Source organism: Engystomops pustulosus, chromosome 1 (genome assembly GCF_040894005.1).
Source record: "Engystomops pustulosus chromosome 1, aEngPut4.maternal, whole genome shotgun sequence".
In the NCBI taxonomy this organism is placed as follows: Eukaryota; Metazoa; Chordata; class Amphibia; order Anura; family Leptodactylidae; genus Engystomops; species Engystomops pustulosus.
The window spans coordinates 46,823,871-46,846,652 of NC_092411.1; the positions used below are offsets into that span (position 1 = coordinate 46,823,871).

At 37.1% G+C, this 22,782-nt stretch overlaps 1 protein-coding gene and 1 long non-coding RNA gene across 7 annotated transcripts in view; one reads left to right on the forward strand and one right to left on the reverse strand.

The window, feature by feature from the left end:
• Positions 1–22,782, reverse strand: part of KIAA0825 (KIAA0825 ortholog) — a 264,884-nt gene that overhangs the window by 81,365 nt on the left and 160,737 nt on the right. The window lies entirely within an intron of this gene.
• The window catches only part of LOC140072691 (uncharacterized), a 31,289-nt gene continuing 14,833 nt past the window's right edge, over positions 6,327–22,782 (forward strand). Inside the window, exon 1 of the long non-coding RNA XR_011849186.1 lies at positions 6,327–6,559. This is a non-coding gene — a long non-coding RNA (uncharacterized lncRNA). The remainder of the gene's footprint in view (positions 6,560–22,782) is intronic.

The following is a 22,782-nucleotide window of genomic DNA, read 5'->3' on the forward strand; positions in this document are numbered from 1 at the left end:
GATACCACTGGGGGAACAGCCTGTTCATCAGCAATTTCTGGCTGCTGCTGATGTACACCCCTTTCCCCGCATCCAGGGCGACGTATCAAACTGTATACAGTATACTGTGACATACAGTGGGATATGCTGTGCCACACATTGGAAGGACATGTCAGAATTCTCCTGACGTATTACAACGTATGCACAAAAACGTGAAACCAGCCTAACAAATGAAGGGAAGATTACCACGGCACAGTCCCTGGATCTACTGTATCTACTTTGTCCCTGGGTTGTCATGCTTGAATTTTATGGTAGATTTCCTTTAAGAAAAATAAAACAAACTATAGAAAACATGTAAGAAAATCCTATTAATTTTTGGTTACAATTTTCTCTTTGACCATAATTATGGAATATATACAGCAGCATGGCTACCTAAAGTACAAAGGTAGGAACTACTACCATGTCATGCATGAATATGTTTCACCAATGACAAGCGCTGACATATTCCTCATCTCCCGCTGTTACAGTCAGCTGTTCTGACTTTGGATTCTTATGGATTCTATGCAGCTTGTGAAATGATCTGTAAGATGCTGTATTCCTGCTTCCCCAGTCAGTGTTATGTATCTCACTCAGGGATGTCATGCAGAGGAGAAGACTCAATTCGTAGACATATTTTATATACAGACATCAAATTGAAACAGATTTGACGTAGAGAGATCTTCCAAATAGATGATGGAACTGGGTGTCTGGCATTCTTATTCTATAAATTGTGTTGAACTCTATTTTCTGCAGTTTCAGCAAAACAATTAAAATGTATTGTTCAAAGCCAACACCAAACAAGCAGTTGTCCTCTGAACTAGCCCGGAACTTCCTAACTTACAAAATTTTCATTCAAAGTACATATACAAGCTACATAAATATCCATGTAATAATAAGTGCCACTACAATGGAGAAGAAGCGACCAGAAATTATGTGTCACGTGCTGAGGCCATCATCGAGATAACTCCTATTAGGGTTTTAGATTGTCATCGATGAGTGTTTGTCTGCTTTGACATGGTTTCTTACAGCTCCATCCATAGTCTAAATAAGGTTTTGGGACTTTATCTCAACGACAAAGAAAACCAATTGTTTTTGTGCTGTAAATAAAAAATACCTTTAAAGGGGTATTCCCATCTGGGCATTTACATGTAATTAAATTAATTTGCCATATGTAAACATTTCTTCAATTGGATGTTTTTTAAAAAAAATGTTCCTGTGTGAAGATAATTTCTCATAAATGTAGTTATTCTGTCCCTTAGAAACGAGATACTTTCCTCGGATACGACCACGTCATACTCTGGCAGCAGTGGCCAGACTTGCGCTATAGAGTCCTGCCAAACCACCAGGATTCAGCGATCATTACCACAGGACGGCTGTGCGACATGCAGTAACTCCCGGACATTTTATATACAATAACCTTTTGTTTCTTTGTGCACTCAATCTATCAGACGTGGCCATATCCGAGGAAGCTATCTCGTTTCTAAGGGACAACATGGTTACATTTATGAGAAATTATCTTCACACAGGAACATTTTTTTTAATAACATCCAATTGAAGAAATGTTTATATATGGCAGATTAATGAAACTGAATGTAAGTGCCCAGATTAGAATACCCCTTTAAGTTAAAAAGGCACTGAAAATATCATAACACACACGCTACAGCACTTCCTCTCAGTGAAGAGGATTACAATGGTCAGATACTGGGGCTGATCTCTCAGCAACCGTGGTGACTAGAAAGTAAATTCAAAATGCCCACAAATCTGTGTAGCAGCCCCTACAGAAGGGTGTGTTCATCACCACATGTGTGTGGTGGTGAAAAGTAATCTTTCGGTGTCACAGGTCATAAACAAAATGCACAAAAAACAGGTGTCAAGAAGCAAAAGATCAAATCTTTAGTAATAAATCATACATGTACAAAAACTACACTACTCGGACAAGGCAACATTAAAAACCATTAAAAAGGGAATACAGCCCAACTGTTTCCCAATAGCAAATGCTAGGGCATTTGGCACCTGATAATGCCACAACAATGTCCTCCTATAGAGCCCTGATCCAAGGACTGTCCTGTGGAAATATACCATGTATAAAGTACAGAGTAGGTAGGTAACCTGAAGGCAAATGGTGTAAAAACAAATGATGTCAGTTTATAATGGACCAAAGGAGCACATGTTTGCACCAAAAGATATAACCCCCAATCCTCAACACGCCAAGAGCCTACATGCGCCTACAATGACGTTTTAAGTAATGACCCCAAATGTGGGAAAGAAAATGACAATAAACCTGCTATGCAGAAATAGTGTTACCAGTGTGGAGAATCAGGGCTCAATGCGCCCAGTCTATAAAGAGACATATTCCACAGATAAGGGCAATGATAAAAACCCAGCTGCTACTGTTTTCATAAAATTCATAATTTACTATTTACAGATTTTTTTTAAAAATGCGCAAAACAGAGTTCTCAGAAAAGATTAAATAGTTATTTGATGTGAATACTCCAAAACAAGTAATGTCTGAAATGTCTATTATTGTAATTTATCAGTAAAAAAATATGGAAATAAGTACTCCCTACTAATCCAGGTCTTCTTTTAAGTGAAAAAAAACCTAGAATTTTCTAAATTACTAATGATAATAGATCTCCTACTCTATGTACATTAAAGCTGCCTTAACAAAAATACAGCATTCCACAGATATAATTCCTGATGTATACATTTTCGGTTGCCCTGGGATCCCACTCCATTTAAAGACCAGCTCATACACACAGACACACATACTCCCCCCTAGTGTGCAGAGACCTACTTTACAAGCTACAGATAAGATAAGGTCTTTATCCCGGGAGGGCTGTGTCCGTTATAGCTGAGATGTAGCAGAACTAAATTGTGTCTTTCTAGTATCTAGTGATATGTCTCATGTCTGTACCCTGATGAGCTAAGCACATTGTCAGCACAGAGCATTTCATAGCACAGAGGAATCATGCTAAGAGTGTCCTAGCCACACTACCACTGTGTCATAGGAGCAAAAACAGCAATAAAACTGAGTAAAATTGTAAAGTAAGCTGTTGAAAATATCTATATTGTGTAAACATTACTAGGGGATTCAAATTTGAGAACTTTCTATTGTGGGCAAACCCCTTTAATAGGTTAGAGAGAAGACCTGCTCTTTGGGGCACCCCTTAAAGCTAACTATATCATACTCTTATAGTAAAGATTTGATGCATTTTCCAATAGAATAAACAAACACTTGACCAGCGCGGCAAGTTGGCATATAGGAAGAATTTTTGCATCCACTGATCCAAGGCTAGACATTTACTTTAAAGAGGTATTCACATTAAATTTAATTAATTTGCCATATTGTCAGGATCAGGGGTAGTGGACCCACTGTACCACTTCGAGCGATTACGTAAGCCGACACCTGGGAGCAGAATCTAAATGGCATCCAGTTTCCACCACAGCTCACCACAAAGTGGGTTGGACTTGCTGCAACGTGATACCACCATGTCGACTCCACAGGTGCGCCTTTGCTTGCGGTGGTGGCCAAAGCAAGTTACAGAATCGTAAGGCAGAGACGGGTTTGTGGACAGGCAGAAGGTCAGGACAGGCAGCGCAGGATCAGAGAGAGCCGGAAATGGAGCAGAAGGTCTGGACAGGCGGCATAGGATCAAGGTCAGGAACATAGCTGAAAGGCACATCGGGAATCACACAGGTATTGGATGCGGCTGCTGGGTAACCAACACTTGCCGCAATATAGTGGTTAGCTGTCCAAGTTGCTGGCCTTGTGCGGCAGTCTGCTGGGTCACGATGGTAGGGAGATCAGTCAGTTCAGGTAGCAGAACCTTGGTGGGATCCATGGGCGCATCTTACTGTCAGGATCAGGGGTAGTGGACCCACTGTACCACCGCGAGTGATGACACAAGCCAACACCTGGTAGCAGAATCTAAGTAACACCCAGTTTACACCAGAGCCCGCCGCAAGGCGGGTTGGACTTGCTGCAGCGAGATACCACCAGGTTGCTCCACAGGTGCGACTTTGCTCACGGTGGTGGTCAAGGCGAAGTACAGAATCGTAAGGCGGAGATGGAGTCGTGGATAGGCAGCACGGGATCAAACTCAGGAATGTAGAGGGAGGTCTGGACAGGGGGTAAAGAATCAAGGTCAGGAACATAGTAGGAGGTCACAATGGCACTCATACAAGCAGAAGAGAACAGGCAAATACCCGGGAGTTACTACAAGTCCCTCAGCCGTCCTGTGGTAATGAATACTGAATCTATGTGCGCAGCCAGAGCTCAATAGTGTATGTCTGGCCACTGCTAGAAGAGCATGGTGGTTGTTGTATCCAAGAAAACATAGATACATTTATGAGAAAATATTTTTAATAAATATATTATATATATAGAATACCCATTCTTCTATACTCTGCATACTTAGAAGGATTTATGCATCGCTTTTCTGCTGCTTCTTCTCCTGTTTACTTTTGACCACTGATGGGGCAAACATTTTCAGTGAATGTATTGTTCTCTCGTGGCTCATGTGCCAGATTCAGCATTGTCACAAGGGGATCCTTTTAACATGACACGGCCTTGTTTACATGGGGGCACCACCAGTACCTAATAGTGCTGTTATAGTGATGTTATTTTCAAAAGTTTAAACAACATGAAGCTTGCGACTATAGTGGTTTAAACACAAAGTATCACTTTTTGGATTATAGACTGTAGCCTCAAAACAGAGAATCCATTACATAAAATTGATGTAGACAACAAGGATATTTTAGTAGATGCAGAAAATGTTCAGGTTGGGGAAGAAGAGCATGCCTGAGCTATACAGATTTTCCTATGCCTACACAACTTTTGGTGATTTAACATAGTCAACATAGATTTGCGAGGTACTACATTTTTCCCCTCATCTATTGCTTTTTTTGGTTGGCCCAGACTTGGATATGAAGGAGTAACACCTGTGGCAGCAAAGAAGGACACATCTACTGGTTTTATGTCCATGGCTCAACTCATAAAGGTCAGAGTCCGCCTTTCACTGCATCCATGTACAAACACTTGCACTAACACTTGTTTTGCACTAACGATTGTGTTGTGGTTTTGTCAAAAATAATATTGAACATTAACACCCACTGGGCATCCATTGGATGCTATATATGCAGAGTTTTACTGTTAGGGAAGAAAACCTAAATCAATAAAGCATTGGATGGAGGATGACACAATTTTTAGTTCTCAGAGATTTGTACAGAATTAGGCTTCTTGCACTCAAATGTGTGCTACGCCCGTAGTGAGTCATTCTAACGGCAAAATATAGAGCATGCTCAAACTTTTTTTTTTCTGTCACCGGTACCGTATGCTGAGCAATACGGCCATTCAAATGGATGGTCATTAAAGTGAATGTGGCTGTGTGCTACCCATACTGAAATGGTACGGTACGGGTAGCACACAACTGGATAAATCTGTTTGTGTAGACTAAAAAAAAAATATGTTTACCAATCAATATAAAGCTGCAGCTATAAACACACACAGTAAGGATCCATGGGCCTCTTTGGACGCCCCCAATGAAGGAGTTGCCTGCCTCAGGCTTCATGGGTGGAGAAGGAAGTCATAACTGTATCAGTCACCAACTTTAGTGCAGAACTCTTTTTCCTATCATTTAAGCTTATTATTAATGTTGGAGTCATGGCATAAAAAATGAGTCTGATATAGATGATGGGTAGCATTCTTCAGATTTATCGAATTTTTATCCAATAAGGCCTCCTAGCTGAATATAAACCAAAGTACTATTGCAGCTTTGTCCTATTCACCCATTAGAAATGCTGCCCACAAACACAGGGAGTTGTCATGATAAGGTCAACAAACATAAAAGCATGCAATGGGTAAGCAACTTCGTGCCTTAGAGATCACACATATAAATATATACGGCATTTTATGCTAGCAAATCAAATATTTGAGCTTTAAAGGGGTTTTCATACAAAGCATGCCCCTCTACAAAGGTTTCAGCACAGGGCATTATGTCTACGTACAAGTCATGCATTCCTTCTGGCTTCAATTCTTTTCTCTTGTAAACCTATTTTTTTTATCTCTCAGAGCAACAACTTGCTACGTGGTTAGATGCCGATCCTAGCTATTTTTTTATGAATTGGGTGTAAACTCTACAGGCATTTCAGCACATGTAAGAAGTCCTCATAAATCATACATGGTGTTGCACATTCTTTAAGTCTCAGTATAACTTCAATAAGAAGCTGCTCAAATCAAAGTGGAAATTGCAGAAAGGGTACAAGAGAGCATCTATATCTGAACAGCATTCAACAGTCACCAGCAGACTTCTACAACAATATGTCAAAGCACATGCAATAGAATACATTGCTTAGAAGCCGTACGTCCTTCAAAGGAACGCGGCCATGTAGGACAGGGCATGAAGACTCTGCACTCTTGTATTTGTTGACAAGGAGTCTCAGAGCCGTCGCCTAGCTGCTTGCCTCTAGAGCCGGGGTAGATTACGGATCTCTTTTATATTACATGAAGGGTTCCAAATTACCACCCAGTACAGAGTTCACGGTAGGTTCTCTGTCTTCAGTTTATTTTAGAATCTGTTCTTGGGGGGTTATATGGGTTATGTAGTAATTATAGTGGCTGCATTCCTTTTTAAGGCTTTGCCTAATTTATATCTCAAGGCTGAGCTCCAGTGTGTAGAATATTTCATGATAAAGCGTTAAGTAAATCCGAGGAATTGCCAGTACTGCATACTATGTGTTTGGTAAGAAGACATGGTTAATATCCTTGAAAATAGAACGTGTGACACTACAGTTTCACATTGGAAAGTTCATTTGTTACCCTGTTCCTTGCACCTGACAGAAAAACTACCCATTAGTTATAAATGGCGTCACGGTTTATACATCAAAAAAAAAAAAAAAAAAAAAGACAATTACTCTGATATTGTCTTGGCAGCCAACAATTATTCATCAAGAGCCTTTCAAACATTGATTTTTTTTTCCAGACTGGCAGATTAAAGAAAATAAAAGAAACTTTTGTTTTAGAGAAAAGCCAGTACTTGAGCAAAATTTAGAAGAATAAGAATTAAGTTCTTGTAAATGTGCTGGAGTGAGGAACCAGCTTCTCCCCAGATTCACAGGTTAACATTCCAGAATATTGAGTCAGTTGTCTTTGACTTGCCAAACGACAGAATGGCTGCTAATTGTCAACAGGCAATTGTAGACGCAAATGTGTAGACAAAGTGCCGGGAAGAAAAGCACTATATTAATAAATGCAACTATTGCTATCAATATGCAAAATAAGGGCTATTTATTGAATAAGGATGGAATGCTTAAGTCATTAAAATAATAGAGTACAAAAGAGGCCATACGTTTACGGCTTAATTATATATTTATATATGTATATAAAGTCAGAGACAAGTTAGACACATATAAAACAGTTGTGCTTGTTATGTATCGCTACATAATGAAAGTAAAAATTCAGCTCATAGTTGAGTTCTTATCTAAGGATGAGTTTACTATAACATTACGTTTGCGTCAGCACTGCTTAACACACAGATTTTATGCATATGAGTACATATAAAACCATGAATAAACATACTATACACACATATATATATATATGCACAATGCACACATGCACATTAACCTTCACACCTGAAGCGATGGAAAATGGCACAATGAGGTTAATCGGTCAGGAATATATTGTAAATTTACTATGCCCACAAATTTTATACTTTCTATGAACACAGACATACATAAGGTAATAGTGACAGTTACATATATTAAAAAAATATGAATAATATAAGCATGAAATAAATACATTAAAAAAATACCACTAACATATGTTAAAAATTGTCTTCACAAGGAAAGATTCAATGACACAGGATAAAGTGTCCCTGGTTACCACTGAAGGTACAGAGAGCAGCGTATTATAGCTGCTATCCGGGTAAATACAAAGTACGAGACATCCAAGCTGCTCCATTATTAACTGTAGGCTCCACTGCTGTGTTAAGCGCTCACCTGCCTGGGCAAAAAGCTTTAGAGCGACACTTTAGCAAACTCTGCAAGTTGTCTAAATAAAGGTCTGCCCCTATTCGCTCCCACCCCCGTCATCTGCTACCAGGAGACCATTTTAATTCACTCACTAAAATAATTTCACTGAATATAGAAACATAGGAAGCAATATCCCAGCTATCAGTTTTCATACAGCCAAGCTGGACCTTTTCCATTACGGCTGCCCTACATTCATTGCTCTTTCATTGCATCTGTCAGCATTTCCTGACAGCGCATTATGGAGCACATGGCTACAAAGTCACTATCAATCAGCCGGCGACCATGCAGACATAAGTAACAGACTATTGATAATGGATCCTAAATCAGATCATCATAGCTTTTGCCTACAACTCTTAAAAGGCTGCAGCCCGCTGGGAGTCTGTACTCTCTTTCATCTATGCCTTTCATAAGATAAAAAATACAAAAATGTCTGCAATTTTACCACCTTACTAGCAGTGTACTCGACAGTGTGCGCTGTGACTTACACACACCTTACTATTCATGCCATGTGCCAGTCACAGGAGATCAGGAGGCATCTGCCAACACGAGTAGTTAATAAAGTTAATAACCTGAATGTCTACAATACAATGATGCCTTAGAGGGGCTCTACTTGGACTCTGTTCAGCAATAAATAACATTTTAACTCAATGGAATATAATATTTACATACTATTTTAAGTTACCCACATGTATTTGAAGCCGTAAGTCTACATTTTGCGGCTTTGTCCTAATGGGCAGCAGAATGCAATTAAATAAACTATAAAAAGACAAAGGTGTTGCGGGAATCACATATAGACTTCAAAGATTGGGGGAACCTGCATTCATTATGTGGGTCTTCATAACCCCGACCATGCCAGAGGCATTAGTATAATCTAAGATGAGTAGATTTAAAAATCTACATCAACTCAACATTGCCATAAATTTTAATAAACTATGTTGGCTATCATGGTGAGAATGGTGACAAATTTGGTATTGGTCGATGGCCATATCTTCACCACGTCTAACCCCACCAATACCATTGAAAAAAAAGAATGAGACGGTGAAATATTATTCCACTACTAGAGGTTAAAAGTTGCAAACCTATGGATAAAAAATGATATAAACTATTGCTAAACATCCCCATAATGTTGTTGAGAAAAAATGTACTTTATTGTTTAATATAGTCCGAAAAGCACTTTGTCCAGTCATAACATGAAAAGCTATATTAAAAGTAAAATGTACTACATAAAATGTCAAACAATTAGCAGCAATTATTTTTGGTTTGTGCCATTCTTCTGGACTTTTGGGGTTTAATGTATTTTTTTCATCAACCTAAAATGTAAGAAACACATCTAATTTCTAAAATGTACCTAAAATACTCAATGATATTAAAAAAAATAAATAAAAAAATGTGAACATATAAATTAATAAAATATAAATTTTGAATTTTGCCAAAATTGTTAGTCCCAATCCCAAAACCACTGTACATAACCATGCAGGGTATTCCAATAACATTTCTGCCAAATGAAGTAGATGCTTTATACACAACAAATTTTTTTTTATTGCAACCAATGTTGACATCTATTTCTTTGTTAAATAAGTTAATTTGACTGTCTTTTTTTCCACTTTAAAAGTAAGATTTTTTTTGTTGTATATTTTAAAAATGGAACTGAAACGCAAATGCAAATTTTTACTGAAAGAAAGGAAAAATTAAAGTGATAAATTAAAAAAAAAGAGGTTGACTTGGCGTTTAGTATTCCTCCGTTATCACCATAATTGCTGCATGTCTGTCATCACTAGGAAAAAAAAAAGTGTCTTTCTCAGCTGCTCCCCTGCTTGTTTTGTTCCCGTATTCTTGTAAAGTGGGAGAAAATATGTGTCATTTAATGAATAGTGCTATTCTTTGTCTGACAGCTTCATATCTGTTAGGTGTAGGAGGCCTAGTACTTTCTTTTTCTGATAATGTTTTTGACAGTGTGCTAAAATCCTCCCCCAAAAGGCCGGCATAGATATTCTGCTAAAAGGGGCTTCATCTTTCCTGAATGGGTGCCCTCTTTTAACCCCCTTCAGCTTCTCTTTTTCCATTAATTGAGCTGATCAGATTGAGCATATGAATTTGCCTTTGATGTATTCGCGTGTTTAGTCGACGTTGCTGTCTCTCTCATTGGCAGCGGACGGAGCTCTCAGACAAATAGGACTGTTGCCTTGGTAACAGGCAATAGCAAGGGATCGCTTGAAAAATATTTTTATTTCAAAATTCAAACTGGAAAATTCTCACTGGATACGATGCTGGGTTTTCAACATGTCATATCTAATGATGAATGCAATTAGGAATCTCACTTGTGTTTTAAATAATAAATTAGGCTAATTTCCGAGACCTTTTTTGATGGCATACAAATATGCCTTTTTTTTATTATTCAGGACTAAGTATTTATTAATCACTTTTGTTCTTTGGATTTATTAAGATAACTTAGGCCAGGCAATGCAACCTTCTAAACTGTTAAAAACATGGGCCTAAAGGTAATCATATTTTTAATACTCAAAGCTGCTCAGCTGTTTGGTAATTCCCTTTAAAAGCAGGTATAGAAATCACAGTCTAACTGCCTATAGCTATACTAGTGAGTGGATCTCATAGGACACAAAGTTGCCCATAGCAATTTTTAATTACTGTGCTGGAAAAGTGGCTTGATGCAGAACATAAGTTTTTGAGGCCCTGTTATCTGAAAATGATAGATTTGTTGTTAGAACAAAATCACTTGAAAAATTGTATTTTATCCTGCTAAAACGGTGATACCGGTTATTGTTGTTATCAAATATTAATATACAGGATAGGTTGTTTAGGTTTGTTCATTGTATGTAAGTCGGAACATGGATATGTTGTAAGTATAACTCCAGAAAAACTGATTTTGTCCTTGTGACAACGGGATTTTTGGGTTGTCATGGAATTCCAGTAAACCCATTCATTGAACACAATGGGCTTCTACTTTATATTATATGGAGGTCACACCCTGTGTTGTGTACATTGGGGCATCACTAAAGCAGATTTACAATCCGAAATAAAAGCTCCATTGTATAGCTGCGATCATACACCACAGAAGCACACCACCGATAAAGGTGTTGTAAACACACAATGGAGACTATTGTACAAGTCAATGAGCACCCTTATAACGCTCTTTTCCATTTTTAAATAATTATGATATTAAATCTATATCACATTCTCAACTATAGACTGAACCTTCCTGTCTCTGTGCTTCTTTTCTTAGATTTTTTTGTTAAATAACAGAATGATGTGTAATAACCAAATCATATTTTCCAAGTTAAGGAAGAGTTTATGGGGTAAATGTGAATAGTATATGTTGTTATGGCACAAATGTCATGTTTAAGCGTAAGGAAGTCAAAGCAGAACAAATGGGGTTTGAGATAAATAGATCCTATACTATTATCTCAAAGGCATATTCAATTTTTGTGAAAAAGGCCATCCATTGCATATACATAGATATATTTATATAAATATATATGTGTGTGTATTTATATATAGACAGGCAGTACCCGGGTTACATACAAGATAGGTTCCTTAGATTTGGTCTTAAGTGAAATTTGTATGTAAGTTGGAAATTATGCAAGTTGCAACTCCATACAAATTTTTTTTTGTCCCAAAGACATTTGGATTCTCAAAATGTTGTGGCGTCATGGGAACCAGGATTAACAATAAACCCTCATTAAGAGAAACCATCAGAAATAGTAGTAATAAAAAAGTTTTGCAGTACATTGAGGTAATATAGAAAGTTCCAAGAAAAGGGTTTCACATTTGGTTGTTAATGCTAAATGGTCATACAATATGTTCCAGTAGGATCTTACTTTAAAAGCCAGGTCTGCATCTTGGAGCTGCTGGCCCCCCAATGCAAAATCTGTACCAGGACCCACAACTAAAATGTATTGTTTATGGTTCAATATAGCATAGAGACCCAATATGCGGTAAAGATGGGCCCGTAAGGCTTCTGAGAAAGGTCTAGGTGTGACCACACATATGTAGGCCGTCAAGTTACAACCCTCTTATAAGCAATACTTTTTTTATTTGCCAAGTTTCAGCTGCTATTGGATTTTTCCCCAAAAACAAATTCTTGATAAGTGGACCCTATATTTAAGGACAGCAAAACTCAGGTTTCTTCTGATAAAAGACAAATGGCTTACTAGGTCAACTACTCAAACATAATTTTGTACACCAGAGGGTTAATTTGGTATATGTTATAGAATGAAATGCCTTAATATGAGAAAGATGTATTACTAGCTATAGTTCTTGATGATCTTCTGCCTACATCAGGCTGAAATAAAGGGCCTGTTTGACTTTGGAGCATTGGGCTAGGTAAGTGACCTACATACCTCTATAATCCTACATGGCCATAAACCGTAGCATCCAAAAACAGAATTGCTGTCTTAACCATTTAAATTTTTTCTATGTATCTCTGAAAGAGTAAGCAACAAGGAGAAATCAGTATAGCTATGAATAAGACTCCATCATTCTAATGCCATTGACCGAGTCCACCCTGCATGGCAAAAAAAAGGAACCCTATAAGCATTATAATGATGGGCAATTAAGTGAATATTTAAAAAAAAAAAAAAAAAATCGATGCTGCCCAAACTTTCCCATCCCCATTTAAAGGAAATTGTTAATCACCATCCCCAACCCAATGAGAAAAAACAGTTAAATTAGTAAACACTAACTTATGTGTGTATGTGGTTACATAAGTACCCAAGCTGAGACACCCTTATTTTGCAAAGTTATCACAACAGTGGACCAAATTGTCCTTAATTCTTAATTCAATTAGGTTTATTCCACTCATGCAGGTCCAGACCAACAGCAAAACACGTAGTATTTGTTCAAACTAAATTTTCACAATGATAGGAATTTTTCAGAAACAAAATTCCCAACAACAAATAAAGACCAGTGGACTGTCCAAAATCAAATTTGTTTCATCCCCAAATAAATATTTTAATAACAAAAAAAAGTCCTAAGGAAAAAAAATCTCACTATATGTCTGCTATATTTTTCTTTAAATGTACCTGTATCCTTAATGATAAAGATACATGGCGGATATTTTTCAGCAAACAGAAAGACCTATTGTTATGCTTCACACTAAAGAGACAGATGTATAGACATGCGTTTTATTAATATTGACACATTGAAAAGCAGCCGCTTTATTTGTATTATTGGCTTTCATGACAACCTGGATAAAAGATATTCACAAATAATAACTGTTTCATACACATGCTGTTTGTTGGCTAAATAGAATAAGACCAAATATATAAAAAAAAAATGCTACAATATAATGTAGCTTAAACACAAAAAACAACTACTGTATATACTGGCGTATAAGACAACTTTTTAACCCCTTAAAATAATGGCTACAGTGGGGGGTCGTCTTATACGCCGGATATACGGGGGCCGCACTGTGTGAGGTGTTTTTTTTCCCCGTCAGCGCGTAGAGAGCCGCTTCCTGGGACCGCCGCGCATGCGCGGCAGTCCGCCTCTCACAGTCATTAGAAGAGGCTTAGTACGCGCTGACGGGGCGGCACGCTGTATGCTAATGCAGCCGCCCTGTCACAGCGGTAGGCGTCACAGAGCTGGGGGTCACAGGCGGCACTTACAGAAGCATGTCGGATCTTCATTAATATCGCAGCTTACAGTTATGATCACCAGGCACTTGCTCTCTTGTTTGTTTTGCAAAGTTTTAAGCAGACTTTTTTTCATTTGGGAGAGGGGTAGTCTTATACAGTGAGTATATACCAAATTCTATATTTTTAGGGCAGAAGTTGGGGGTCGTCTTATACGCCCAGTCGTCTTATACGCCGGCATATACGGTACATATATTAAATAACACTCTAATAAATAGAGTAGAAACCAGCATGGTTAAAGACAGACCTAATAAAGGCAGATAATAAGGCAGATATAATAAAGGCTGGCCTTGAAGGAAACTAGTCAACTCATTACAGTGTGCTGGGCCTAAGACCACTTGGTGATCAGATGATTGCAGTGGGGAAGATATAACAAACCATAGATTTTTCAACACAAATGCATCCAAAGGGTTTGCCTATAAAATCTGCTCTTTATTATTCTTTCTTCTGACCGAAAAAAATGGTTGAGTAGAGGATGACCATTTACCATATTATGGCAATTAGGACAGGGTATACTTCTTTAAACTATTCGCGGGCAATATGAAAAACTTTTAAATATAGATTCAATTCCCATGATTAATACATTCCATACATTTCCAGCTTGTTATGCCAATTGTTTATATGAAAGAATAACAAACTAGAAAAAGCAGCACCACGAAGGGAACCTGACAGATGAAGCGTGAGGTATTGTAACATAGCAATTAGGCTATAAAATACAACATATTAGGCCTCAAATGTGTATCTTACTATTGTTCAAAAACAAACAAAAATCAAATCAAACCATATTTAAATAATTAAATATTACAAAAAAATTAACAAAATTAAGTTTCCTGGTGCATAGGAATGAGCCAATTATCGACCATGAAAATTAGTAGTTTTGTTCTGTTTTTCTCAGACGATTGCCATAAGTTTGGCATCCAGTTTCCACGGATCCATATAAATAATAGTTAATGAGTAGTCCATGAAAAACAGTTCTGACTACATCATGCTCTATTATTTAACTGACCAGTCGCATGGTTGTTAAAATAATGGCCACTGATACATTGAAAGGTATTGTATTTAGTGCAGACTTATGCCGTCCCTTCAAAATACGTATGTTTTCACTAATATGTGTCCCTAATTTTTGAGTTGAGCATAAGTTTTAGCTATTTCCAAATTGCAAATTAGCATACTTGACTCTTTTATTCAAGATATGTCTCTGTTTTCTGCCAGTGAACCACACTCCCTTTTTTGAGAGCTACGTGTCTCTTCAAATGACTACCCTGCCTCTTTGTACTTAGGGACGATTTTCCAACATTCAACTACAGACATATAAAACTCCTATATTTTATAGGAAATATTGGGGCACATTTACTTACCCGGTCCATTCGCGTTCCAGCGGCGGCTTCTCGGACGAGCGTTCGGGTCTTCCGGCGATTCATGGAGGTCCTGCGCCCGATGTCCACCAGTTGTTGCTGCTGCGCCGAGGTCCGCCGAGTTGCGTCAGAGTTCACTGATCTCTTCCTGGTGCATGTGAGTATGGCCCGTGCGACCAATTTTTTGTTTTAAATGCGGCGTTTTTTCCGAATCCGTCAGGTTTTCGTTCGGCCACGCCCCCCCCCGATTTCAGTCGCGTGCATGCCAGCGCCGATGCGCCACAATCCAATCGCGTGCGCCAAAAACCCGGGGCAATTCATGGAAAATCGGCGCAAATAGGAAATATTCGGGTAACACGTCGGGAAAACGCGAATCGGGCCTTTAGTAAATGACCCCCATTGTGTCATTTTTTTTACACAGTGCCTTTACCAAAGTACATTGTGTTAGATTCATGTCATGTGACCAGGATGATGTCATCTAAAGTTCCTATACCCTTTACATTCGCATAATGTACCCCATGTATGTATCTGATCACATGAAATCACAGTATGCCTCCATAAAGGCACGGAGTTGAGTAGAAGTCCGTTGAGGCTGCTGTAAGTTTATGTGATCAGATACATACATGGGGTATATTTTGCAAATGTAAAGGGTATAAGATGACATCACCCTGGTCACATGACATGAAGTCTTGAATAGTAAGAAGGCACAAGGCAAGGGGAGGAGTAGACGGGATGAGCCGGCCGAGCAACGACACACCCCCTTTGATGTCAAGTAGGATAATATAAATTTGATTCATGGGGATGTAAAGAAAAAATTTGAGCTAAAAGAAGGGTTATAGTTAGTTAATAGGGCTCTGTATTTGTGAAAATGTGGTAACAGGTTTCCCTTTAGCGAAGTGTCAGCTGATAAACAGTATGGATAATATTCCAAGAGATATAAAAGTGGTACCATTGCCCTAAATTTATGGTTCAAGCCACCAATGCATTAAAACCTGTTCTGGAAATATTGAAGATGCTAAGCACAGAAAACTATATATTTTAGATTATTTAAGTGTGTATTCCTGGAATGTATAAGATTTCTAAGATTTTCTAAGATTTGTGGCATAGTCAAGTGACTAATATTACAGCTTATTCTCATGTAAATGAATGAGACTGAGCTACAATACCAAACATAACCAACAAATTAGAGTGGCACTGTTTTTAAGTTAAAAAAACAAACAGATGTGTAAATTCTAAATCAGGGCCAAACCTTGTAATTGCTTAACAGACACAACTAGTGATCTTAAAATTAGACTAACAATCAAGAGCAATAACGGGGAATTTCAGAACTATATTATTCACGTATCTGGGCTATATACCTGTATGTGTTTGGTCTTGTTATCTCTTTTCCTCATTTACATTCTCATTGATCCTTTTAGTGAAGTGACCTGTATAGTTGACTTGCATTCTGCTACTGCTCATTAAAATCCCTTTGCCTGTGTTTGCCAAGACAAGGATTTTCACATCTTTCCAACTCCTCTGCATATAACACAAGGTTGACCACAGGAATCGAGCTAAAGTCGTGATGCAGATGGCTGGCAAAGCAACAGAGATCCCTTGGGTACTGCTCCATCCACAGTACTGTCTACACTAGAGGAACGCTAACAAGACAGTGTGAGAAATACTGCAGTGCCTGTGTATGAATTTTTGGATAAAGCCTTCAATAGGAATAAACTATATGACCGGAAGATCATTTTTCTTTGCTGCCAGACTGAAATAAACTAGGTAATCTGTGTGCAATGATATTATAGGAACAACCGACAAGTTATTGGGCTGTTATGAAGTAAATCGAAATGCCGCGATAATTTACAGAATTAATGGATATAAATTTTAGCATCATTTTTGTAATCCAGCTGCATTGTTTGGGACCAAATAAGTACAGCTGTAGATGTAACATTCCTGATACTCTAATTCTCTTAATATTTAAATAATGTATTAAAATTTAATTTACAGCACCTGGAAGAATCTGTTTATGTGCCAGAAATGAGATAGTTGGGCCTGGAGCTTCGATACATATGGGACTAAAAACAACCTATCACAAATAATTGCTAAGCTGTAGCAGCTGTAGCCACCACACTAGTCATTTAGAAAGCAGGTCAAAGTTCTCAACTGCAAGGCTTTCATCAGTATATATGTACATCGTGTTATAGTTATAACAGCATTCATGATCCGAAAATTAAGTAAACCAATTTAAGCAAAATATGCAAACAGAGATATTTTTAAATACATAAAGTCACTTCTAAATTCTATTTTCTGTAATGTTTTTTTATTATCTGTTTATTTAGTTTTGGTTCAAAATTAGTAGAACCAAATGGAATGAAATCTTTCATTGAGTAAATAGTTGTGATCAGTTATATGTAATAAAACTGGCGCCAAAGTAGACATCCAATCCCTTTCATATCCAATCCTTGGAAATGTTATAGTAAAACTCATATACTGGACAAATTTAAACTCACTATTATAAAAAAATGAATAAACTATACATTTCTAATAATACAATAAATAAATAAACAATAACATAAATTAAAACAATCCTCAAACTTAGAAATTGATATAAAATGGTTTAAATAATTATAAATATACATTTTTTATAATGTATTTAACGTAAAAGCAATTCAATTTTACTTAAAAGAAAATCCCCTAAAAAGTATGTTTTTTAAAAAAATCTATATAAAAAATGTGGATGCCATTGTATGCTCTTTTTTTTTTATTGGGGCAGGGGGTATTATTGTAATAGAAGTTATCAAATATTGCAATTTTAAAATTTACGAACAGCTAATAATTAAATTAATTTCAATGATTTATTATTTTCTTTAAAATTCAAAAACAATTTTAAACTGAAAAAAATGGAAAACTCCTTAAAATCAAGTCTACAAGAAAAAAAATATGATGAAGCGATGGTAGAAAATGTATATCAAAAAGCCTCACAGCGAGGTAAGCCGAACAATTAGTGAGTGTTAATGAACACAGCCTTCAAAGGCTGATTTAGGAGGCATTGATTAGATTGCCTCTAACTTTATGTTTTGACACCTTCGTCTTTCGCGGCATTATATTGTCTTTTTCCATCTTACAAAGGAGGTATTTTACCAGGCCCACACATGAACAGTAGACAGCGCTGCTTCTGAAAGGGGTTGTCAAGGCACAGAGCCAAAATGGGACTCATTTGGATTTCAACAGAAGAAAAACTCCTAATGCATTTCATTACAATGTATGTGAACCACTCAAAAGAAGGAATGGATTGGGAATCTCATCCCTATTAATTTATTAAAATTTATTCAGTTTTTCCTTATCTATATCAAGAAAGACCATGTGTTTCAAGCAAGGTAACAATGTCATAGTCCTAATAACCAAATGTGCTATGGTAAAAAAAGGTAAGCCATACCATGATAACAGCACACTAACACAGTAACTCACCACAATCATAGTACAATATTTTAGGCAAGTCCTTAGTACTGTAACAGAAAATGACAAATACAGGCAGTCCCCGGGTTACATACAAGATAGGTTCTGTAGGTTTGTTCTTAAGTTAAATTTGTATGTAAGTCTGAACTGTATATTTTATAATTGTTACACCAGCCAGAATTTAGTTTTTTGGTCTCTTGGATTTGAAAAATGTTGGATTGTCATAAGAATCAGGATTAACAATAAATCTTAATTGTAGACACATTTAATAACTGTTATAGCTGTTTATTGTAGCCCAGGGCTAAAGTACAGTAAATCACCAACATCCAGAAGACCGTTTGTAACTAGGGGTAGTCTGTAAGTCGAGTGTTCTTAAGAAGGGCACCGCCTGTACATAATAAAATTATTACCTTTTATCTGCTCTGGCTATAGGACTCCATATAGGTCCTGTCTTATGTTTGTTGTTTTTATCTTGAATCATAATACTATTAGCTTTATTGAATTGTAACTGAAAACAAAACTGCTTTGGCATAATTCTTAGGCTATATATTGTGGAAGATAAGTTGTACATCAATGCATTGAAAGGGATTTACAAAGCGAGGATATGCTGTCCTCCAAATATACTTATATGTTAGATGCACATTTGGACCCTTTATAGACAGTTTTAGAGTGTGTCAAAAATGATATATGGCTGACTGTAGACAATGTACAAAAATGTATGTTTCTTCTTTTAAAGGCCATTGGACTGCTCCACATGAATCAATTTACTTGAGCTATTTGCTAAGTTTAGTGCACATTGTTAAAGTTTCACCATCTTATAAATTAAGACATGTTACAACATAATCCCCATTTTCACCCCAATAGTCTCCAATATTGGAGATCTAAATAAATACCTGGGGGAATTGAGTTTTAAATTGACTTTCCCAATGTATGGCATAAACATAGATGAGATTATTTGTTTCCCTTCTTGGAACAAATACACAGTGGCTATGGAAAGTATTTATACCGCTTTAGATTTTTTGCTCTTTGTTATATTGCAGCCAATTGGTAAGATCAAAAAGGTTCTTTTTTTGCTTAAATAATGTACAATCCGCGCCCCATCTTCACAGAAAAAAACAGACATTTAGATATTTATTTTAATTTATTAAATAAGAAAAACTGAAATATCACATGGTCATAAGTATCCAGCCCCTTTGCTCAGTATAGAGTAGAAACAGCTTTTAAACTATTTAATAACTTTTAATACAGCCATGACAGTCTCCTTGGGAATGATGTCAAAGCCAATGCTTTGTTGTTTTATCTGTGTGCTTAGGGTTTTGTTTTGTTGGAAGATGAACCTTCAGCCCAGTCTGAGGACCAGAGCACTGTGGAAGAGGATTTCATTCATGATCTCTCTGTACTCGGCTGCATTCATCTTTCCTTCAATTCCAACCAGTCGTTCTGTCCCATCAGCTAAAAAATCCCCCCCCCCCCCCATTGCATGATGCTGCTACCACCACGTTCCACTGTTGGGATTGAATTTGGCAGGTGATGAGAAGTGCCTGGTTTTCTCCATACATACCTCTTAAGAGTAACACCAAAAACTTCAAACTTAGTTTCAACGGACCAGAGAATCTTTTTTCTTATAGTTTGGGAGTCCTTCGTGTGTTTTGTTGCAAACTGTATGCGGGCACTGAGCAGAGGCTTGCACTGAGCAGAGGTTTCCATTGGCATACTCCCAGCTACCTATTGAATCTCTGGAGCTAAGCCACAGTGAGCTTGGTGTTCTTCTTTACTTCTCTCACCAAGGCTCTTCTCCCATGACTGCTTAGTTTGGCTGGATGGCCAGGTCGAGAAAGAGTTGTCATCATCAATTCTGTCTCTAAGCTCCTTAGGCAGTTCCTTAGACCTCATGATTCTCATGTGCTCTGAACTGTGAGCTATGAGGTTTTATATAGAATGGTGTTTGCCTTTGCTAATCAAGTCCAATGGGTTTAATACAACACAGCTGAACTCCAATGAAGGGGTAGAACCATCTCAAGGAGGATAAGAAGGAGACTGACAGCATCTGAATTGAATATGAGTGTCACATCAAAGGGTCTGAATACTTATGACCAAGTGAGATTTCAGTTTTTCTTCTTTAGAAAATTAGCTAAAATTTCTACATTTTTTGATCTTACTAATTGGCTGCAATGATGCAAAGAGTGAAAACTTAAAGGGGTCTGAATACTTTCCGTACCCACAAAATAAAAATAGAAAAGAAAATACAATATAACCAAAGATGATAAGGGTGAAATATGGTTGAAGAGTATAAACTATATAGCTTACTGTTCAGGTTAATCATGCCTTAAAATATGAGTATGAGAATCATTTAGTGGTAGATTCAATATACAAATATATAGGTAATCACTGGAAAAAAAACATCTACCTATCAGAAATCAAAGAAAGGAAAGTATGCTAAAATGGTACAGCAAAAAAGACAATTTAAGTTTAGTTACAAACACAAGGTTAAATAGCTCACCAAGTCTAAATTTGGAGGTAGAGCTGTGTTGACCTACTAGAAACCATGAGGCAAGCCACGAGTCACTCATACATAGTAATTAAAAAGTGACCAAATCTGTGTAATTGTTACAATGTTTCTGAAACCTTCTAAATATAGCTCCTTGACTTAAGTCCCAGGGTCCCTTGCAGTATTGTTTATTTCTATGCACTTTTCATGATTGTATGTGTGAATGAATATCTAATACCTGGTGCTTTCTCAGGAATTCCTGACTCATTTCTCTGACTCTCCACCTTCTTGTTAACATTTGGTAGTTTTAACTAATATGTCCAGGGTCTATAAATTGCAGACTTCAAGACATACCTGACCAAGTGCATCTTCTCAAGTGCCCAAACAGAATTATACCAGCATTAATCCAGAAGGGACCAAAGGGACTCTGTCTGTAAGAACTTTTCTAACTCTTATCTGACAAGCACCATTATCTCTGTCCTTCATCGTCTTCCCATTCCAAATCTTGGGAACTTGTAGTGGCATCTAGAAAGATATACTGTCAAGATGGTGCCACTTTAGGTGACTGCCTGTGCATTTGCTCTGACTTTTGACCATCAACCCCACCCTGTGACACCAACTTGTCCCACCCCATTACCCTTTCCCCACTAAGCGGATTATCTGCAGCAGGACCTCCATGTCACACAACTGGTTGCAACAGAGCACCGGGACCAGACCTGGTAGCCAAGAGCACCAGTTACAGCTTCAACGGAGCACCTGAAAAACCAGTGCCTTACCACAAGTCAGGAAGAACACCCAAGGAGGTTTAGAAGATTGTTCCTAAAAACTAATTCAAAAGCCCGCCCCTCTGCACCATGACTGTTGTAGAAAAAGTGCCTTGTAAAATGGAACCTTTAAAATCAACACCTGAATTATAAAATGTTCTTTATATTTTATGGAAAGTAGCATAAAAGTTTTTCTCCATTCTCTTGCTAACATGTGTTCTTTTCATGTTTTATCCCTTATTGTTTTCAACAAAACAACTTACAATAAATACATTTGTAATACAAAAACCCAAAGTGTAAAGTAAGATATATCTTGATAACGCTTGCATTTTCTAGGTGCCATGTTTTTCCCCAATTGCTAGATACAGTGTCTTATTATTTTTGTCTGTGGTTGAGCATAATTGGCCAACAGTTCTAGGGAATAAGAGAAGCCTTGAGGGTTGCTAAGGTTATGGGGTCGACATGCTATTGTTCTTGCTGTTTGTCTACAATAATTTAACAAACCCTTTATCAGATATCCTGAATGCTGTTTTTCCTTGTGAGAAAATCTGAACATATATGAATCTATATTTTCAATATTACAGCGAAGCACAAGGAATTATGACCACAATAATGACATATATATAAATATATGTATATATATATATATATATATATATATATATATATATATATAATTATATAATTAAAATTGAACCAGGTTTACTGTTAATTAATAAATATCACTAATTGCTTAACATAATGTATAGTTCAACTATATTTAGTTTTTGAGTTATTAAAATGCAAACAACCCTCTATATGGGAAATATATTTTATTTGCCATGGTAATATCCTTTGATTATGTCTAGATCGGTATTGTTATGACATTTCTCATTTCATATGGTGTTTTATATAAGAAAATCTGTTAATACATTGGTACAGTTAGTGCACACTAGATATAAATGATGTGCCTAGATGTGGCCATTGTAGACCACTGTTGAATAACCTGGCACAAGAGACAGCATGGAAATGACAGGTAATTTGCATTTACCTTA